The sequence below is a fragment of the Protopterus annectens genome, chromosome 7.part0 (genome assembly GCF_019279795.1).
Source record: "Protopterus annectens isolate FY-2018-M chromosome 7.part0, PAN1.0, whole genome shotgun sequence".
Classification (NCBI taxonomy): Eukaryota; Metazoa; Chordata; order Ceratodontiformes; family Protopteridae; genus Protopterus; species Protopterus annectens.
The window spans coordinates 270,877,245-270,895,590 of NC_056739.1; the positions used below are offsets into that span (position 1 = coordinate 270,877,245).

The 18,346-nt window shown below is 41.9% G+C and overlaps 1 long non-coding RNA gene across 1 annotated transcript in view; it reads right to left on the reverse strand.

The window, feature by feature from the left end:
- Positions 1-706: 706 nt before the first annotated feature.
- Positions 707-18,346, reverse strand: part of LOC122806389 — a 68,406-nt gene continuing 50,766 nt past the window's right edge. The window contains exon 3 of the long non-coding RNA XR_006365504.1: positions 707-809. This is a non-coding gene — a long non-coding RNA (uncharacterized LOC122806389). The remainder of the gene's footprint in view (positions 810-18,346) is intronic.

An 18,346-nucleotide genomic window follows, 5' to 3' on the forward strand; every position in this document is an offset into this window, starting at 1 on the left:
CCGATATGTAAAGCCCTATCCCTCAAACAAGACTTCCATCAGCAGCTTGAATACTGGAAAAGCCAAGTTAGGGGTGGAGGAGTAGAAGAATAGGTATCAGATTGCCTCTCCTGGTAGGAGAAGGCACTGTGGTTCCATTTATTCACCACCATGCCAGAGAAGGTTTACATGAATGTTAAGAGTATATTTTGGCACAAGCATAAGAATAAAACCCACAAGGAAGAAAAAGGTAATCATCTGCCTGAGATTCAGAGACTATAACAGACAAAAGAAAAAGCTGGTTCATAAAACTGGTGAATAACTACATATACAAACGCAGTTCTGAAAATGGAGCAGATTTACACACCTCATACCTCTGGAATATGTCTATAACATATGTAACCTCATGGAGGGGGAGATCCACAGCTTTAGTAGGCTGGCCAGATGGATGGGACCTTTGCAGTAAGAACACTGCAGCAGTGATTTAAATGATAAACATTTACTGTTAAGTATCATATTTAGCTGCTCGACTTTGAAAAACTCATGCTAACCATAAATTATTATTCCAGAACATGGCCAACAATAGCATCATTTGGTTTCAAATATATCTGGTAGTACAAAAATCAACATCTGCAGAAAAAATAACTAAACCTACCAAGAAACTGTGTGAAGCTTTGATACCAAAACCTAAGTACTCTTGTTACCTTAACTCAGTGTTGCATACGCACCCTTAGAGCAAGCAGCTCAATACATACCTCCTTCAATGTGAAGGTTTCACCATTTGCACCAGCTGCATGCAAAATCTTCAGAAGGGGCAGCTTTGGTTGTACCTAAAAAAAAAGAATTAAAAAAAAAAACAATTTTGCCAGCTCAAAGAAAAATTTGAAACTCATGAAATCTTGCACCAAACAAAATCATTTAAATCATTCAGATACTAAACTCATCCTCACCTGCATTTAGAAAATTAGTCATGGAAACCTTTACTGAAAGTAAAACTTCACTGCTGACAAGTTTTCAAAAACATGCATTAAACTTCACTACCAAACTTTGTTTACAGTTAAGGAAACAGAGCACAGCTGTCCCTTGGCAAATGGTCATTAGATCAAAATCTTTCTTTCTTGTAAAACTACCTTAAGCATTTTTAAAGAATTGGTACCTTAAGTCTAGAGATATATAGCACTTCACTGCTCAAGGCCAAGTTTTTTTTTTTTTTTTTCACAATACACCTCAAATGACAGTTCAGAGATATAAATGGCAGTAATGCGTTGCAGGTACCTGCTGAAAGTGGAAAACAGTTGACTGGGATAAGTTAACACAAAAGACTGCAAAGCTAAGGCTGAAGCATCTTGGAGCACATTACCTACTTTAAGGTGGAAGCCTTAGCCTTGTACGTGAACAGGATTGAGGAGTTTCAATTTCATGGTTTTACAGGTGTAGTTTTTTTCTCTGCAATGAAAATGACTTTTTGGGTGACTTTTGTGACGGACTATGTTTCAGAGCCTCTGGATTCAATTCGCTCTGAGTAACGCTGTTACTTTTTTTTTTTCTACAGAGAGCTTCTTTCATAGCACAGCAAAGTCAATGAAACCTCCAGTATGCATTGGAAAGTACTTCAGATCTCACTGTCTAAGACATACATTAAGCCTAACAGAGTTAAAAAAAAAAAAAAAAAAATTGTAATGTACTCGCTATTACCTTCCATCTGTGTTGTCCATTTTCTGTCTTCAAGTCTTGCATTTGGGTCCGATTCTGCCACTTCTACTAGCTTTTGAATCACTAAAAGCTCAAGCTTTTCCCTTTTCCATAATGCTTTAGTCCCTAACATACCTCAGATCTTATTTGCTGCCACTTGCATCTGTAGAGCATTTAAAAGGAATAAATTAGTAAGACAACAAGCAAAATCTGGGACTCAAAGGAACATGGTTCCTTTACCATCTTCGATCCTTCCAAAAGGCAACAAGGAGGGGGACTGGTGGGAGTCTAGTTGAATGAAAATGGACAACACAGAGGGAACATTATGGTTAGTACATAACTTTATCAGATGTCGATTTTCATTTGTTCCTCAACTTGTGGGACAGAGTCCAAAGCTACCCACCTCCCAGGAGGAATAAGGAAGGACACTCCTGAGCACCATGGAGTCAAACCCTGCTCTGCCCCTAGAAACCAGATCTAGTTGGTAATGAACAATAAAGGTACTGAGAATTAGCCAAAGTTGTGGCAGAAGAAACATCATCTAGACAAAAAAAAGCTTAACTAGCAGCTATAGATCTTGCAGAATGTCCTCCTGGTAGTTTGGTTAAGGACACAACAATTTATTATAAACAATGACATGCATCTGCAGCACTTCTCCCCAGGCCTCCGCTGAAAACTGACCTTGTTCCAAGTCGGACTTTCCCAGGAAACAAATGTTAAATAAAGGTAATACAAATCAGTCAACCATTTAGCTAATGTTACTTTAGAGACAGATTTGCCCAGTTTTGAATCTGAAACAGTTGATACATAGATCAAAAACTTTTAGAAAAATGCAAGTAAAAACGTAATTGTCTGAACATCCACAAGATGTAACATTTTCTACTTTGTTTGAAAAATTTGTAAAGACAAATAGCAGACTGATAGTTTGACTGATATTAGATTCTGATACCATCTTAGGCAGAAAGGATGGATTAGTTCAAAGATACTCTTGCCTTTCTTAAAAGAAAAAAAAATCAAATAAGGGGGGTTTAGAAGACTATGCCTGTAATTCTGAAACTCTACTGGCAGAAGTAACAGTTTTCCAGGTTAGAAATTTTAGTTCCGTTTTAGCTGAAGGCTCAAATGGGGACTGGGACAGACCTTGCAAGACTACATTTAAATCCAAAGTAGGATCTTTAATAGGAGGTAAAAAGAAGTGTTCCCCTTAGAAAGGCTCTGCACAATTTGGAGGATGCTAGAGATGATTTATTTATTTCTTCATGAAAGTTGGAGATGGCAGCTAAATGTATTTAGCAGTTAAAGAGCTAGCTCCTTCAATGAAAATGAAGGTTGAAACTTCCACAACTTTGGATATAGGAGAGGAAAAAGGATCTATTTGTTGTTGTTGTGCCCAAAATATGAATCTTTTCCATTTGCTTTTGTGCAGTCACCTAGTAGAAGCTTTGTGGAATGATACAAAATGTGACAGACCAGGAAGGAGAGTCTGGGCTATCAATCAATGGAACTGGAGAAACCATGCAGTCAACTTTAGGCCGGGAATGTCTGGGTCAATCAAGTCCGTTGGGTGAGATGGAAGGTCTGGAGTTGGATACAGAGACCAAGGACAAGGCCAAAAGAAAGAAAACCAGATTTGCCAAAGCCAATAAGGAGCAATGAGGATTACTGTGCTCTTCAATCGAAATGCTTTCCAAAGAAACTTGGGGATCAGGAGGTAACGGGAGGTAGGCATAAAGGAGACCGGTGGGAAAATTGTGAAGTATAGCATCTCTCAGTGACTCCCCTAGTGGGGGGAATCAGGGCAAGAACCTGTTGCATTTGCTGAGAGGGGATGCAAAAAGGTCACAGCACGGTTGACCCCCTTCGAAAGAATATTTCCACTGCCACATTCACATTGGGAGACCACTCATGAGGCATTAGAATAGACCTGCTCCACCTGCCTGCAATCAAGCTGAACTTTCCCGGAATGTGTACCATCAGAAAAATCAAATGGATGAGATCGCCCACTGCCACACTCAAAGTTTCTCAACACAGGGTTTAAGATTTGGTACCCCCTTGTTTCTTGATGTACCACACCAATGACATGTTGTCCATCGGAATCGCACTAGTCAGTGTCTTGGAAGGCCTGCAACTCATGGAGGACAGCTCTCATTTCCAGGACATTGATATGCATGTTGGCCTGTTCAGGGGACCATGTGCCTTGGACTGTCCCTCCCAGAAAGTGCCCCCCCCATATCAAAAGCGTCTGTGGTCACTATGACCTTGAGTTGGGGAAGGATAAAGGGATGTCATCCTTGCACTTCACTGGAGTGTATCCACCAAAGAAGAAAGATATTTTTTGCAAGCCTGAGTTACTTTGAGTGGATACGGGATGGTGGAGAATGGACCACAGAGCTGCCAATGTCCACTGAAGAATTATCATACGGTACTAGGATGACTGTCACTGACATGGATCCTAAAGCTTGAAGAATTAATTTGACAGAGAAGTGATTTGGATGATCTTTCTGACCTGGAACTGTATAGTCTATGGGAGAGATGCTGCTTGTGTGATCATACTGAGTAAGTCACCAATGAATTCCAATGTCTGCGATGATGCTCTTAAGGAGACTTGTTGGAGTTGATTGAAATACCCAGATGGGAGCATAATTGGAGTACATAATCCTGTGCTTGGATCAATTGAGGTCTTGTAGGAGCAGTGATGAGCCAGTCGTCTTGATATGGAAATGCCCAAAATCCTTGTTGAGCTACCACTACTGTCATACACTTGGTAAACACCCTGGGGGGGTTGTGATGAGACCAAACAGTAGATCTCTGAACTGGTAATAAATGGCTCCCAGCCAGAACTGCAGGTATCTTCTGCATCACCCATTCATTTTGATATAATAGATCTTCAGGATGTGTACTATCTAGCACATGCAACAGTCTTTGTGCAGAAAAGGCAGAATGGACTGAACCATGACCATATGGAACTTTATGTACTGAACCAATTAATTTAGGTTGCTGAGATCCAAAATTAGTGTCCAATCCCATTTTCTCTGGTATTAAATAATCCTAAATAAATTCAGGACTCTTTCTGGTGGGGGGGGGGCACAGATGACTTTTCTAGCAGCTTGTTTATTTCTAGTGCTGCTATTTCCCGCTGATTGGGTGGTACACTGGGGATTTTCTTTGAAACCAACAGGGATGGACAGGAAAATGCTAGGACAACCTCCGAATATTATCCTCCACACTACATGAATCTTTTGTAATTTCTATCCAGGCTCTCTGATTTAGGCAACCCCGCTTTACCAGACTGCCTCCAGAGATGGACAGTCTGGCCTCCTTTCAGGAGTGCTGGTAAGATCAGAGAAAGCATCTCTAGATCCTTGATTTTGTAGACCTCTTCTTCCACGGGAGCGACATCTTCTATTAAAGTCTCCTGTCTGTCCCTCTGCCCCCTCTGCCACAGGAGCAACATCTTCCACTAAAGTTCCCCATCTGTCCCTGGGCAAACTATCTCCATGTGGACCTTGGATGGGACCCTGGGATTTCCTGAACCACATCTGACCACTTCATAAATTCCTAGAAAAAGTTCATTAATGGGTCGAATAATGCATGCCAAAAGCAGACAGAGTTTTACCTTTCTGCTCACACCTAGAGTCTCTTTCATCTTAAGCCAAATAAGGAACTTCTGTCAAAGGGTCACTGACACAAGAAGCTATGAAGAGTTTGGCAAAATCACAACAGCACATCCAGACATGCCTTCTAATGGAAATACCCAAACTCACTATCGCTGCACGAGAGATAAACCTCATGGCTAAATTGGAAAAGGACTGAAGGGTTACTAACTGCAAGGCAACAATTGCTCTCCACCTTGGAGGACATGGTCCCAGAGAGATTAAGAGAGTTCCTTTATCAAATACCATTGCAGACTTGTGAGTCTGCAGTTGTTTTCAAGGGGAAGCACTGAACTCGACAGAAAAAAAAACAGTCGAGTGTCAGATGAGAAAAACTCAACAGTGTTTTCAGAAGTACAGAGACATTTATTTGGCCAGAAGTAATAGCAATTGAATCAAGACTGCCCATTATCAAAGTCTTTTTAAAAAGTAAGCTACATGAAGAGAAAAAAAGCTGCTTCATTTGCTGTTAGAGGGCTTGGTACCAAGTCTAGTAAGGCTAGCACTTTAGTTCTTATACAGTGCTTAATATCACCATATGGTAATGTCACATCTATGCTGATGAGACCTGTGTTAGTATTAAAATGCTCTGATGTGAGAGTGAGGTACAGCGCAGGGCCATTCATTTGTGAATACAGTCAGGAGAGTGAAATCATGATGGTCAAATCTGGTAGCTTTTGAAAAGTGGGTAATATTGTGCGAATGTCACAATGTCAGCGAGTGCCTGGTAAGAAATGGAGCAGATTGCATAAACACTCAAACTGCAGTTAAGCACTTTGGAATATTGATGAAAGTTTGATGATGTGCGATGTGTACTGTTTTTTGTTTGTTTTTGTGAAGATTTTCAGGCTTTTAATTTTAGGACCATATAGTAAAGCAAGGCGTAGACTTGTTGCTTTAGTGCAAAGGGAACAGACGCCGACAGCATGTTATTCTAAGAGTTAAATTTAATATAAAATGTTCATTTGCAGAGATACTACCTGCATCACTAGAAAAAAGTTGTAGCGCATTAAATTTAGCTGGATCAAATTTGGTGCAGAGAGTCCAACCAGAGATAATACATTTGTCACTATCTGCCACTGCTTTGACATTTCTGTTGACTTTTTTTGATCAAATATAATTATCAAAAAAATTTATATAAAATATGTAGTGTTTGGAGAGACATGTATCTAGAGCCACTGCTCTGGAACAGACTCACCAGAAAACAAAGTTCATCTCTGTCCATATTCAAGCGTAACATGCAGCTATGGATAGGAAACAGGAAATTTACCCCATGGCTGCCTCCTACACTACTAATGGACAGAGGCGGCTTCTAAATTATTCTATACATGGGTCCCCCCAAACTATCTATGGTAATGATTTAGTTAATATACAACTATCGATCATGGCCAATCTCTAACCAAATGTGACAAGTTTATTCAAGTATAAAAAGGGAAACTGACTAGGCTTAAAATGACCCACAAGGGCAGCTGGATTAGTACTTGCCTATGAACCTACAAGTATGCCAGATAGCTCATTGACCAAAGGGCAAAGGTCGCAGAAGCATAAACATGCTTCCCAAATCTGTCCATCACCCTAGACTCCCTGTTGGGGGTGGATACAGGCATTTTGTTCCACTAGTTCCTTCTTGGTGGTTGCTGCTACGACCAAAGCCTCAACCAGTACTCTCATGCTCCAGAAAGTTCTGTCCTTAGGTGGTGACAAAATCTTGTCTGGTCTCTTGGGGATTGGTTCAGTGGTATCAACTTCCTTCCACGTCTGCCAAAATACCAAATTGAGGAGCTCATTGGTGGGTGGCATCACCCAGGAGGTAAACTGCCAGCACCAAAAGCCTCACGGAATACACACTCCTTTTGGGAAGGGAGATTGGGAGACCAACTACCTGTCTGCTTTAGGAGTTCCAGAATGTCTCAAAGTAAGACGTCATCAGATGGTGATCTTGAGGACCCCTCCCCCTCACAGAAAGTCAGCATCTTTTGTGACAGACTTTTGACGACAGTCCAAATGCCTCCTTTTGCACTTTTACTTCCCATGAACCGCTCTGGTGGAATGTTCCGGAGAATTGTTGGAAAAAAATCATTACACCCTGTCGGATATCCTGGAGTCTAACTTGGGCTAGCTAGTCCTGTGGCAAGATGATTGAGGCTCAAGATGCAAATATGAATGGGCTAGCGTGGTCTGAGCCAAAGAAGGTGGAGATGTTCGGGCTCTAGGGATAGAAAATGTTTTCTCTACCACCTCAAATGCTGAATGCCTCAGACAGAAAGAAACCAACTGCTCCAAAAGAACATAATAATTCGGCTGCAAGCTCCCTCCTCCCCCTAAGGCACAGCACTCTGAGGGAGTTGGAACCAAGCCATCTAACGCTGAGGCTCCAAGGGGAAAAGACTGCTCCAACAACATCAGAGTCTACTCCAACACCTCTGATCCAGCACGGATGCTACAACTCAGGACAGTCATCTGACTTGGGAGTTGGTTCACTTAGATACCACTGGAGTTGAAGATACCAGTATCTTCAGATCTGATGAGAACTCCAGAATGTTCTAATCCAAAAACACAGATACCATAGGTCGGATAGAATAAGGAGCGAGCAGGGGGGTGGGGCTGTATTAAGGATTTCCAGACCTGATGGGGCTGGAGCTGGGGGGGGGGGTGCCCTCATTTATACCAGTGTTAAAAGAAACTTCATCATTCTGTCCACATCAGCTTTGGTCAAGCATTTGAAAGAGGGGGTTGGGATGCTGTTGAGGAAGGGATAAAGTGATGGGGTCGGAGAGCATTCCAAAAAGAGAGAGAGGGCAATCCGGATGCAATTGGATCAAGAGCCAAGAGTGGCAATCGGATCCAAAAACCAGAAAGGAGAAATCTCCTCAGATCCAAAGCCTCAGCCAGTTTCTTAGGAGGTTCTGAGCCTGGAGCCGATGAAGTGGCTGGATCTGGGGGATGCAGAGTCCTTTTTCTCTGTACTCTGGGGGATTTGAGTCCCAGATGATGTTGAAGTAGAGGATTTAGAAGGCAGCAAGCCTTTGAGAATCAGCTTATTTTAATCTATTAAAGGGCCCTAGGGTTAAACCATCACGTGTCAGAACTGGGGTCAAGATGTTAAGGGCCTAAAAAATAAACACACTTAAAGGGATTTTGTGGCCATAGGCCCTACATTTCTTGAAACCAGAGGGATGATTTTTTTTTTAAAGGAATACAAAAGGATAACTACAAATAGAAAACAATAATGGTATTAAAGATGTACTTGTAAGTAAAGAAATAATTACCAACAATGGTAAAAGACGGAGCACAACTACTTGTACATTTTTTTTAACGGGAAATAGTGAGGAAGTGCAACAGGAAATCGAAAGAAGTTTTAGCATTAAAATTAAAGAAAGACTCTCAGTACCCAAAAAATGCTAAGTTGAGAGCAGAAACAGTGACCATGTCTACACTCTAAGGTGGAAAACGAAATCCGAGGTACATTACAGACTAGGGAATTGTGGGAAAAGGAGAATCTAGAGAGCTTTCAGTGATTCACAAGCTAGAAGTCGTCACAGAGTCGGATCAGATCCGCACCAAAGAGTTGAGGAATGAATGAAAATTTACAGTGGATCTTGAATTAGTACAGATTATGTCTCATGTGACCACAGTCAGCCAATTGAGTGCCTGTAGGAGCTAGCTGGGGAAAATGGGAGTGAGTGGCCACTGCAAGCTCACTCATCCTTGAGGAGTGAGGCAGCTCTGGCTTGCCACACAAGTGGCACTTAGCTGGAAGCCTAGATGTTCACTTAGGTTCAGCTGGCCCTGAACTATACAACAGTGTTTTTCACTATTCAGCAAGGGAAAATTAGCATGTGGAGGCACACTCCACTGGGAGGCTATAAATGCAGGCTCGTATATTATGGTGCCATGAGTTTAAACAGATTTAAAGTGGAGTGATAAGGCACCCATGAAAAGAAATGCTATGTCCTCTTTTTGTTTCAAGATGACTGACATCCCTTTCAAAAACTACACCTCTGAAAATCGGGGATATTTATTTTTCAAGATCCTCGATTTTTCCTGGAAGAAAAAAAAGTGAAAAAACTGCAAAGGCATGGAGCACAACCTGAGCTTCACAATGGTACTCAAACTGATACCTTGCATCCAGACTTTTAAATTACTATTACATGAATAATGTTTTCAGATAAAAGCAGAAAAAAAAAAATCAACGCTGCATACTCAAAAGTTAAATCGACCTTAAGTAAACTTTCACACCAATGCTACAAACATTAAGACTGATCGACAGATGACACTTCCACAAGCTGCCTGGCACTTTCCTCCTTCCAAATCACATACTACTCATTTCAGAGTCTTCAGTGAATATTGCTCACTGCTCAGAGAAAGGAAAGGCAAACAAGAGGAAACAATACTTCATGAAAGACAGTGAAAAAGACAGGGACTGAAAGGAAGTGTGATATTACTTAAGATGGACCTTTTCCAAATTTAACCACCACAAAACGTACATACATGGTTACGAAAGAAGGGCCTGTTTTATCTGATAAAACATCAGGACAGAGCCCCTTGCCAGACCTCCTCAGTGGTCATTGTGACACCCCTGCACTAGCCCAGTAATCAAGAAACCTCAATCCTTGTCACTGGCAACAGGGGGGAAAATACACACTGGAAGGATAACAAGTATACACACACACACACACACACACACACACACACACACACACACACACACACACACACACACACACACACACACAAAGTAAAGTGCAATTTCCCTTAAGAGCACACAGAGATCACAGTCAGTGTGGGGCTGGTTTCTCTCTCTCTCCAGAACCCTAGTAAGACTCCCCACTGGGACAGCTATAGGGTTGAGAGCCAAAACCTCCAGTATATACACTTACCAGCTATGCTCCCTTCTGCCCAGACTATAAAAGGTAGTTTCCACTACCATCAACCACCCTTATCAGCAACTTAAGGCCCTTAACAAAGGGGTGTTCAATCCTACTATGTAATATTACTATTAAATGAATCCCCTATTTTGGGTTCATTTTAACTTTTGCTTTCTTACTGAGAAATGTACCATTGACCAGTTATTTGCCCGTTTGTCACTTGTACAAAAATATGTTTATTATTAATGTAATTTGTTGTAGAGCTTTTTCTACAATATAAGTTTCACTACTTGTGGATATTAACTCGGAACTTTTCTCCTTTGGCCTCTGCTGTAAATGAACACATGGCAAGTCGGACTATCCCAGTTAACAAATGTAAAATAAAATAATAATAAATAAATAACTAATCCAAATGGTAGTCTGACCAAACAAGGTTATTGGAGTGGCCTGTACAGTGTCACCAAATAGATACGCAAGTATTCTAAGAGCTTAAATATATCTCACAAATATCAGCCACAAAGATGGGTTTAAATATATTTGATAATAATTAAAGAACAAGATAATAGTCACTCAACACAGTAACTTTAGAGTTCAAAATCACAGGAAGCATTTAAAATAAATATTGCAGGATAGTCTAAAATAAATAAAACAAACATCTAAAACTAATCTTTACTACATTCCTATAAGAGTCTAAAAAGAGTTACTATGCCCTAAGAACTAGTAAGGCAAGTGCAGATGGTGATGAGAGGATGTTCTTGCTGGGTCCCAAGACAAAATACAGTCTCTCTCAGACTGTTCCCAAATTAATATCAAACGCTGCTGCTGGGCCAGCTTAGATGACATCACTCTGTCACCAGACTTCAGTTCCTAGGCTAAACAGAATTTAACATCTCCGTGTGACAAATGCACCTCTCTCATATCGTTGCAAATGCTAGGAAGTCATAAGGCAATAAAACATCTCCACATCTCAAACCTAGTAACGGTTTCTTTTTCAAGACTATACAAACACGTCTGGCTCTAGTCTAGACAGTGTGTCCTCTACTGAAATGAAACAGAGATAATGACTTTTGTTTATGGCCCAGCTAAGTAACTTAACCTCAACTATGCTTAAGTTTTGTAGGTTAGTGCTCTATGTTCCAGCAGGGTACACTGTGGATACAGCTTAGCTCAGTAGATAACTTAAGTTCAATATTCACACATGACAAATTATTTACAAAATTCCAAACAGCTGGGCTGGCAGTATTTCCCTACATCACAGTCATCATAACAGAAAGATGCAATGAAGAGCAGCAGCCCCTCAACCCCGGAAAACATATCCAGCTTATAGTGCCTTACACAAGCAAAAAGTAAGTCCAAGCTAAGCTGTTATAATTTAGGGTCGCCATAGAAAAATGCAGTAAAAAAATGCTATTACTGAAGTGTAATGAGCCCTTGGGGTTACAAAAATGCTTCACAAGTTTAGACCAGATTTAATAAAAAAAGCTAATCTGGAAAGGATGAGCCTAGACACATTGTCAAATTAAGGTGGGTAAGAAAGGATACAAATAACTAGTTAGCTCTGCATTAATACTTGGTGATGGTACTCTCAGCTGTTAGGAGGGGTGTCCGACATTAACTGGTTCATAGGTAAATACTAGGATACAATTCTGCGGCCTATTATAAGCCTAGCCAATACACCTTTTATCTGTGAGGTAAAGAATTTAACCATTATGCCATCCCCTGTTCCCAACACACTTTCCCATATCTTATTTTTCATCCCTGATCAACTACAATATATTGTTTACTCCTTCAATGTCTCAATGCCCCTAAGTCATCTCTGAACACCTCCACTAGTACAGGATAATCCACTCTTCTGAAATACTATGACATTATCTTATCGTCTTAATTACTTGATTTATCTTCCCACTACTCTAGACAGTGACATAACCACTGCTGGCTAATGGTGCCTTAACCCAGATATTCATGACAGCCTCTGCACTGGTTAGGACCACGTTCAGAATTCTCTCTTTTCTGGTACCAGCTGGCTGAATCCCTCATTGTCTAAAGACCTCTGACAAACCCTAATCTCTCTATCGTAGGGCTCAGACTCTCCCATTCTGCTCCTGGAAGATTTAGATCTCCTGTAAATACTACCCTCTTCCTCCTACCATACTCATTTATTCTCTCCTCCAGTCTCCAATTTTCTTCACTTAGTGTCCGAGCTACAATATTATGTATCAAGACAGCAGGATCTCTCTGTTCCCTCTACCTTAACAGAAAGGGCACCGTCTCTAGCTTTTGATGCTTACTATACACCCCTATTCCATTCCTGGTTTGGTATTCTATCTCTTCCCTAACCTCACATCCGATGCCTTCCTTTATGTAGGGTACTACTGTACACCACATATCCCTTTCCCTCTCATTATTCTGGAACAACCTATACCCATTTACTTCCAGGTGCACCCAGTCCTGTCACAGGACAGGTCTCCATGATACCAACAATGTCCACCTTCTCCTCTGTACCACTGCTTGCAGATTCCCCATTTTCCTACTAAGGATCTCGCCTAACTAGAATCAATGCATTGCAAGAGCATACAGCCACAGTTTAAGTCCGCCTTGTTTTTTCTTCCGTTATGTTCAACATATCTTTTTGGCTTTTGTATACTACCTAATCACCCATCCCCTAATGTTGGTATAGTCACCCACCCAGCCTCCCTTCCCAGTTAGTTTTAAGGTATGATCAACAAGATGTGCTTTTGTAGATCTGCACTAAGCACAGTTCCTTGTTCAAATCCAATTCTGGGGACACCAAGCATTTAGTATAGGTTCCAAGTGTTACCCTTTCCTCAAAGAAATTTTTACGCTAGGGGACTTGATAAAAATTACCCGAGCAACACATCTGGCTAAGGTTTTGGCTAACACAAAAAACTTTTCAAGACCAGAAATTCACATCTGCAGAAGCAGCAGATTTAAATGACAGATCAATAAGCCCAAGAACATGTGACATTTCAAACCAGGTGTCAGATAGCATCAAACTGGGGGAGGGGGTGTGTGGGGGGGCCCAAACTGCAATGAAGTTAGACAGGGCTACTACACTGTACATGAAGTAATCAAACCTGGCAAGATTTCAGAAGGTCTAAAGGGCAGGTGTTTTAGATGCCCTTCCATAGTATTGTTGCAGTATTCTCTTAACTGTTCTCCTGCCAAGGATAGCCGAAGATCTGGTCAGTATACCAAAGCCTTTAGTGTTTACAGGCATCTTACGTCACACATATGCTCGCCACTCCAGGCGCAGAGCATAAAGGTGACATACAGATGCACACACCTCAGACCTTCTTTGCTACCAGTCTGAACACAATCATAGAGCGTCAGTCTGAATGTTCTTCTGGGCTGGTCACAGACCCATTTTCAGATAAGGTATAACCCCAACAGGGCACTTATCTTCTCTATAACTTTAGTGTTGTTGGTTTCCATGTCAATCAAGAAAGGGAAACAGTGTGGGAGGCAGATTTCCCATAAAGGTCACCATAAACAGCATCTATTCTCTTTGGGTGCTTCTCCTGACCATATACCATCTGCCAAGCATTTGTCCCAAGACCCTACGTAGTCACCTATCCTCTTTGCCGTAGCACCTTGCGTCAACTTCTTTAGTCATCAGTTTTCCAGGTAAATTAGGCAGTCTTCCAGTCTCAAGGGTCAGACGCTGGCCAAGAATAAGGTCAAAAAACCCTGGTATGATTCAGCTAGTAGAGGCTGGACAGCTCTCGAGGCTGGTGAAAGCCAGGAGGATCATCCAGTTATTGCTTCAGATTCCTCTGCCGCAGCCTGTCAGAGGCTAGCATGGGTCAGAGTTTGCAAGTCTTCTAAGGCTTTCAAAGGACTGCTTCAGACATTGAGGGAGAACCTCAGCTGATTATACCTGAAGGACAGAGAGGAGTTTCAGACTTTAGTACGAAAGGAGATTTCTACTGCACTTGTGTGTTGGTAAGGGTCCAACGCTCCTAGTGTTTTTCAGGCAGATATCCTGCAGAAAAAACAAACAAAAACAAAAAAAAAAATGCACATTTCCCTAACATAAATGGCAGATTTTACTCAAGGTCTGTTTAACTCTAATGGCTTTAAAACGTCATCAAGGAGTTTCTGTGCCTGCCCCTCCCTGGCCTTCTACTCCTTAAGTGACCTAGGGAGCAAGAGTCTTCTGCTGAGGATCTGGAGGAGAGACTTTAGTGTACTAGTCTCAGATCACTTTCCTTCGGACTATGGGTCTGAGGAGGATTCTATCAGTCCAGATTCTTCTTTAGAAGAACTCTCCTTTGGGGGCACTATCCCACGTATAATGGAATTTTTCCAAGTGTGATTATTCTTGGGTTTCATAGACGTTTATTAGGCTAAACAACAAGAGCCTTTTTCAGCCTAGTCATGCATCCCAAATCTCTGAGAAGTTCTGGTACTCTTGATAACAGTAAGCAGATGCTTGGGAGAATTTACAGACTACCTGTGTCCATTAGAGAAACAGGTGCGAAGCCAGGGATGAATTTCCTGTTTCCCCATCTAATTATCCAAGTTGCACTTGAACTGGGTTAGGGAGAACCTCTGCTTCACATGGAAGAAGAGCCTGTTCCAGAGAAGGGTAGTCTCTGGGATACATACTCATCTCTCAAGCAGGTCCTACTTGTATCAGAGGCAAGGTTTACGTTTTTTGAATAGGTGATTCTGGTGTTCATCTTGTGGTTATGTAGGATGTCCATCAGAATGATGCCTGGGAATGCCTTGTATGCCAGACATAGATCTTTCCTCAACAGCCTGTAAGAGACAGAATACATGGATAGGGCCTTGAGGTGGTCTGCACAGGACATGTTACACCATGCATACTTTTAACATTCCAATTGCTGGATATGCCTGGTTAGGTACATACCAAAGGGAATATTGTACTCAATGATAGGTCTGAAGAATAGTGAATACAGTGGAACAATGAATTCCTTGGGCCTAGATACCATACCTTTGTAAGTTCCTCACTACTGAAGATATGTGATTGTCAAAGGCTAAATTACTGCGCATGTCCCCAAGTCCCGGACTATGGGGTCAACTCTTAGGGATGTGTTGTCAATACAATAGTTTAGAGTGGATGGCAGTCCACGGCTCTGACACCAGTTATTTGTGTCAGGCCTTCCTGGAGAACATTTGTGTCAGTGGGGGATTCAATGACTGCAACCAATTTACAATCTGCAAATTTAGTCAGCCAAAGACCACTGACTGACTTCAGAGAAGCAGATGCCAAAAAGGGGTGGTAACAGGAGTGATCCCCTCAGGGACTCCAACTGGCATCTTTGTAGAGGTGGATTCACTAATTCTAACTTACTAGGTTCTCTTTGTGAACCAGCTGACTACTGACTATCCACTAAGTGACATAAGGGTTTGTACCAAAGACCTTGAGTTTGTCAACAATGCCAGAATGTGTTGTTGTGTCAAATGCCTTGGCCAAGTCAAGGTAGGTGGTATGAACCATTTTGCTCTCATCCATTGATTTTGTAACATTAGTCCACCAGGATGGATAAGCATGACGTGCCCTTGACAAAACCAAACTGAGTTTGGTCCAGTATCTGGAGATTTCGTGTGTCATTACGGACACTTTCCATGATAATCCTTTCCATGGCTTTGCATACAAGACTATTGAAAAAAAACTTGTAGGTCTGTATTTTCCAGGGTCTGTAGATGGTCCACCTTTGTGCAGAGAGATTACCGATGCCATTCTCCATTCATGAGGAATAAAGCCTGCTTGGAGGCTACAGTTAAGTAGCAATTCCAGATGGCTTGACATGCTTCATTCTATTTAGAAGACATCCTGGGATATCGTCTGGGCCCACTGACAGTGTTCATGGCCTTAGAGACAGCATTAAGAATCTGTTCTCCAAGGATAAAGGGAATTATATTTGATAATATTTCATGAAGGAAGGTTGAAGGGGAGAGAGGGGTACAGTTGGAGCTGAATTTCTCAAATAATAGGAATGTACTCACCATAACTTGGTATCTGTGTTATCTGTAGTCACCATTCATCACGTTAGGGTCTTGGATAAGACATCGGATACAAGCCGACATACTTTAGACAACAGCTTAGCTCAAGCTCCTCCCCTCCCATGATGCTCTGCTGCCCTCTAACCCCTCAGATCGAGTTTGTGCTGGAGAAGACAGACAGTATTTGCCACCACCAAAGGTCCACCAACATCCTGCTAATCCTTCAGGAAGGGGGCCGGAGGGTGGGACAGTGATGAATGGTGACTACAGATAACACAGATACCAAGTTATGGTGAGTACATAACTATTAATCTGATGTTATCATAGTCACCATTCCTCATATGTTAGGGTCAGAATCCCCAGCTATCTAAAACCCTGGGTGACTCAAGAAGGACATGCCAAAAAAATGTGGAGCCAAAGAAAGACCTTCCTCTAGAAATCAAATCCAACTTACAATGGGAGATAAACATTTGAGGTGAAGACCATGTTGCTGCTGCACAAATGTCATCTAAAGACTGGCGTGCTACAAATGCAGCTGAAGTAGCCACCGCCCTAGTGGAATGAGCCTTTACTGGTCCAGACAAAAGAACACTTGAGGAATAAATGAAAGAAATTTGAGATCCAACGGAAACAGTAATCTTTAACACTCCTTGGCACTTTGTTTGCAGAAAAGACCAGAAACAACTGGACTCAATGGCAAAAAGCCCTAGTTCTATGCAGACAGAAACGGAGCTGAAGGACATCTAATGTGTGTAAAATATATTCCCCCTTATTGGAATAGTTATGGAAAAAAATGGAAGCTGGATACACTGACTGAGATTGGCCTCCGAAGCCACCTTAGGCATAAAGGAGGGATTAGGTCTCAGAGCTACTCGTCTTTATGGAATATTAAATAAGGCAGTTTAATAGCAAGAGCCTGCAACTCATTCTCTTTTAGCTGAAGTAATGGCCATTAAAAGGGAAGTTTTCCAAGAAAGAAACTTTAGATCACAGGATGCAGCAGGTTAGAAGGGGATGTTTGTTGCACCAAGGAAAAGTCCCACTGGGGGGAGAAGGGTCCTTAACAGGGGGGGGGGGGGGCGACGTCTAAAACACACCTTTCAAAAAAGCTTTGCCGAACCGAGAAGAAAAAGTAGTGTCATTGCCAAGATGAAAATTGGAAATTGCTGCCAACTGAACCTTGACCATAGAAAAATTGGCCCCCTCCTCAAAGAGAGAGGTCAGGAAAAGAATCTCAAGAATGGGAGCTGAAAAGTAATAGAGATTCCCATTCTTTGCCCAGATGGAGAATGTTTTCCAATTACTACTGTATACTTTCTTCATGGAAGATTTCTGGGAAGCAAGGATAAAATGTCCTTCACTGACCAGGCTGGCCTGGACTTAGCCAAGATCACTGGAAGTGGACAAACCACGCGGTCAGACAAAGTGTCTACAGATTCGGGAGCGGAAGTAGCAAGGATGGGATATCAGATCTTGAGATGGATTGGAGTACCCAAAGGAAGGTGCTTCACATGAGACCATAGGAGGGGGAAACCACAACTGCTGAGGCCAGGAGGGGGCAATGAGGATTAAATGTGCCCCGAGGAGTCTGGATTTCTGAAGAACTCTACAAATTAAGGGAAATGTGGGGAAGGCATAAAGGAGATCCAGAGGCCAATCATGAGCGAGTGCGTCCCTGGGGGAGGCCCCCTCTGGGAGGATCAAACTCAAAGAAATTGCTGATTGATAGGGGATGCAAGGCTGACCCCACCGACAGAAAATCTGTTTCGCCATTACAGGATTCAGGGACCACTCATGAAAGGTCAGAATAGCCCTGCTCAGCTTGTCCAACATGATGGATACTCCAGAATGCGTGTTGCAATAAGAAAGCGCCCCAAGGACATCGCCCATTCCCAAACCATCATGGTCTCGCAACAAAGCATATAAGAACGTGTGCCCCCTTGCTTATGTACCATACAACAGCCAAATTGTCCAAGAGAACTGTTATCGTCCCCAGAGGGAGGCAATAATAGTTTGGTTTAAATGGATTTGTTTAATGAGCTTACTGGGTTTTGTATAAATGCCATTTTGTGGGGGTAAACTTTCTTGAAGGCAAATTGCAGAGGTAATAGAATCCTGGAATAAAGTAGTAGTTTGGCATTTGTGCTGCAGATGTTTTCTTTC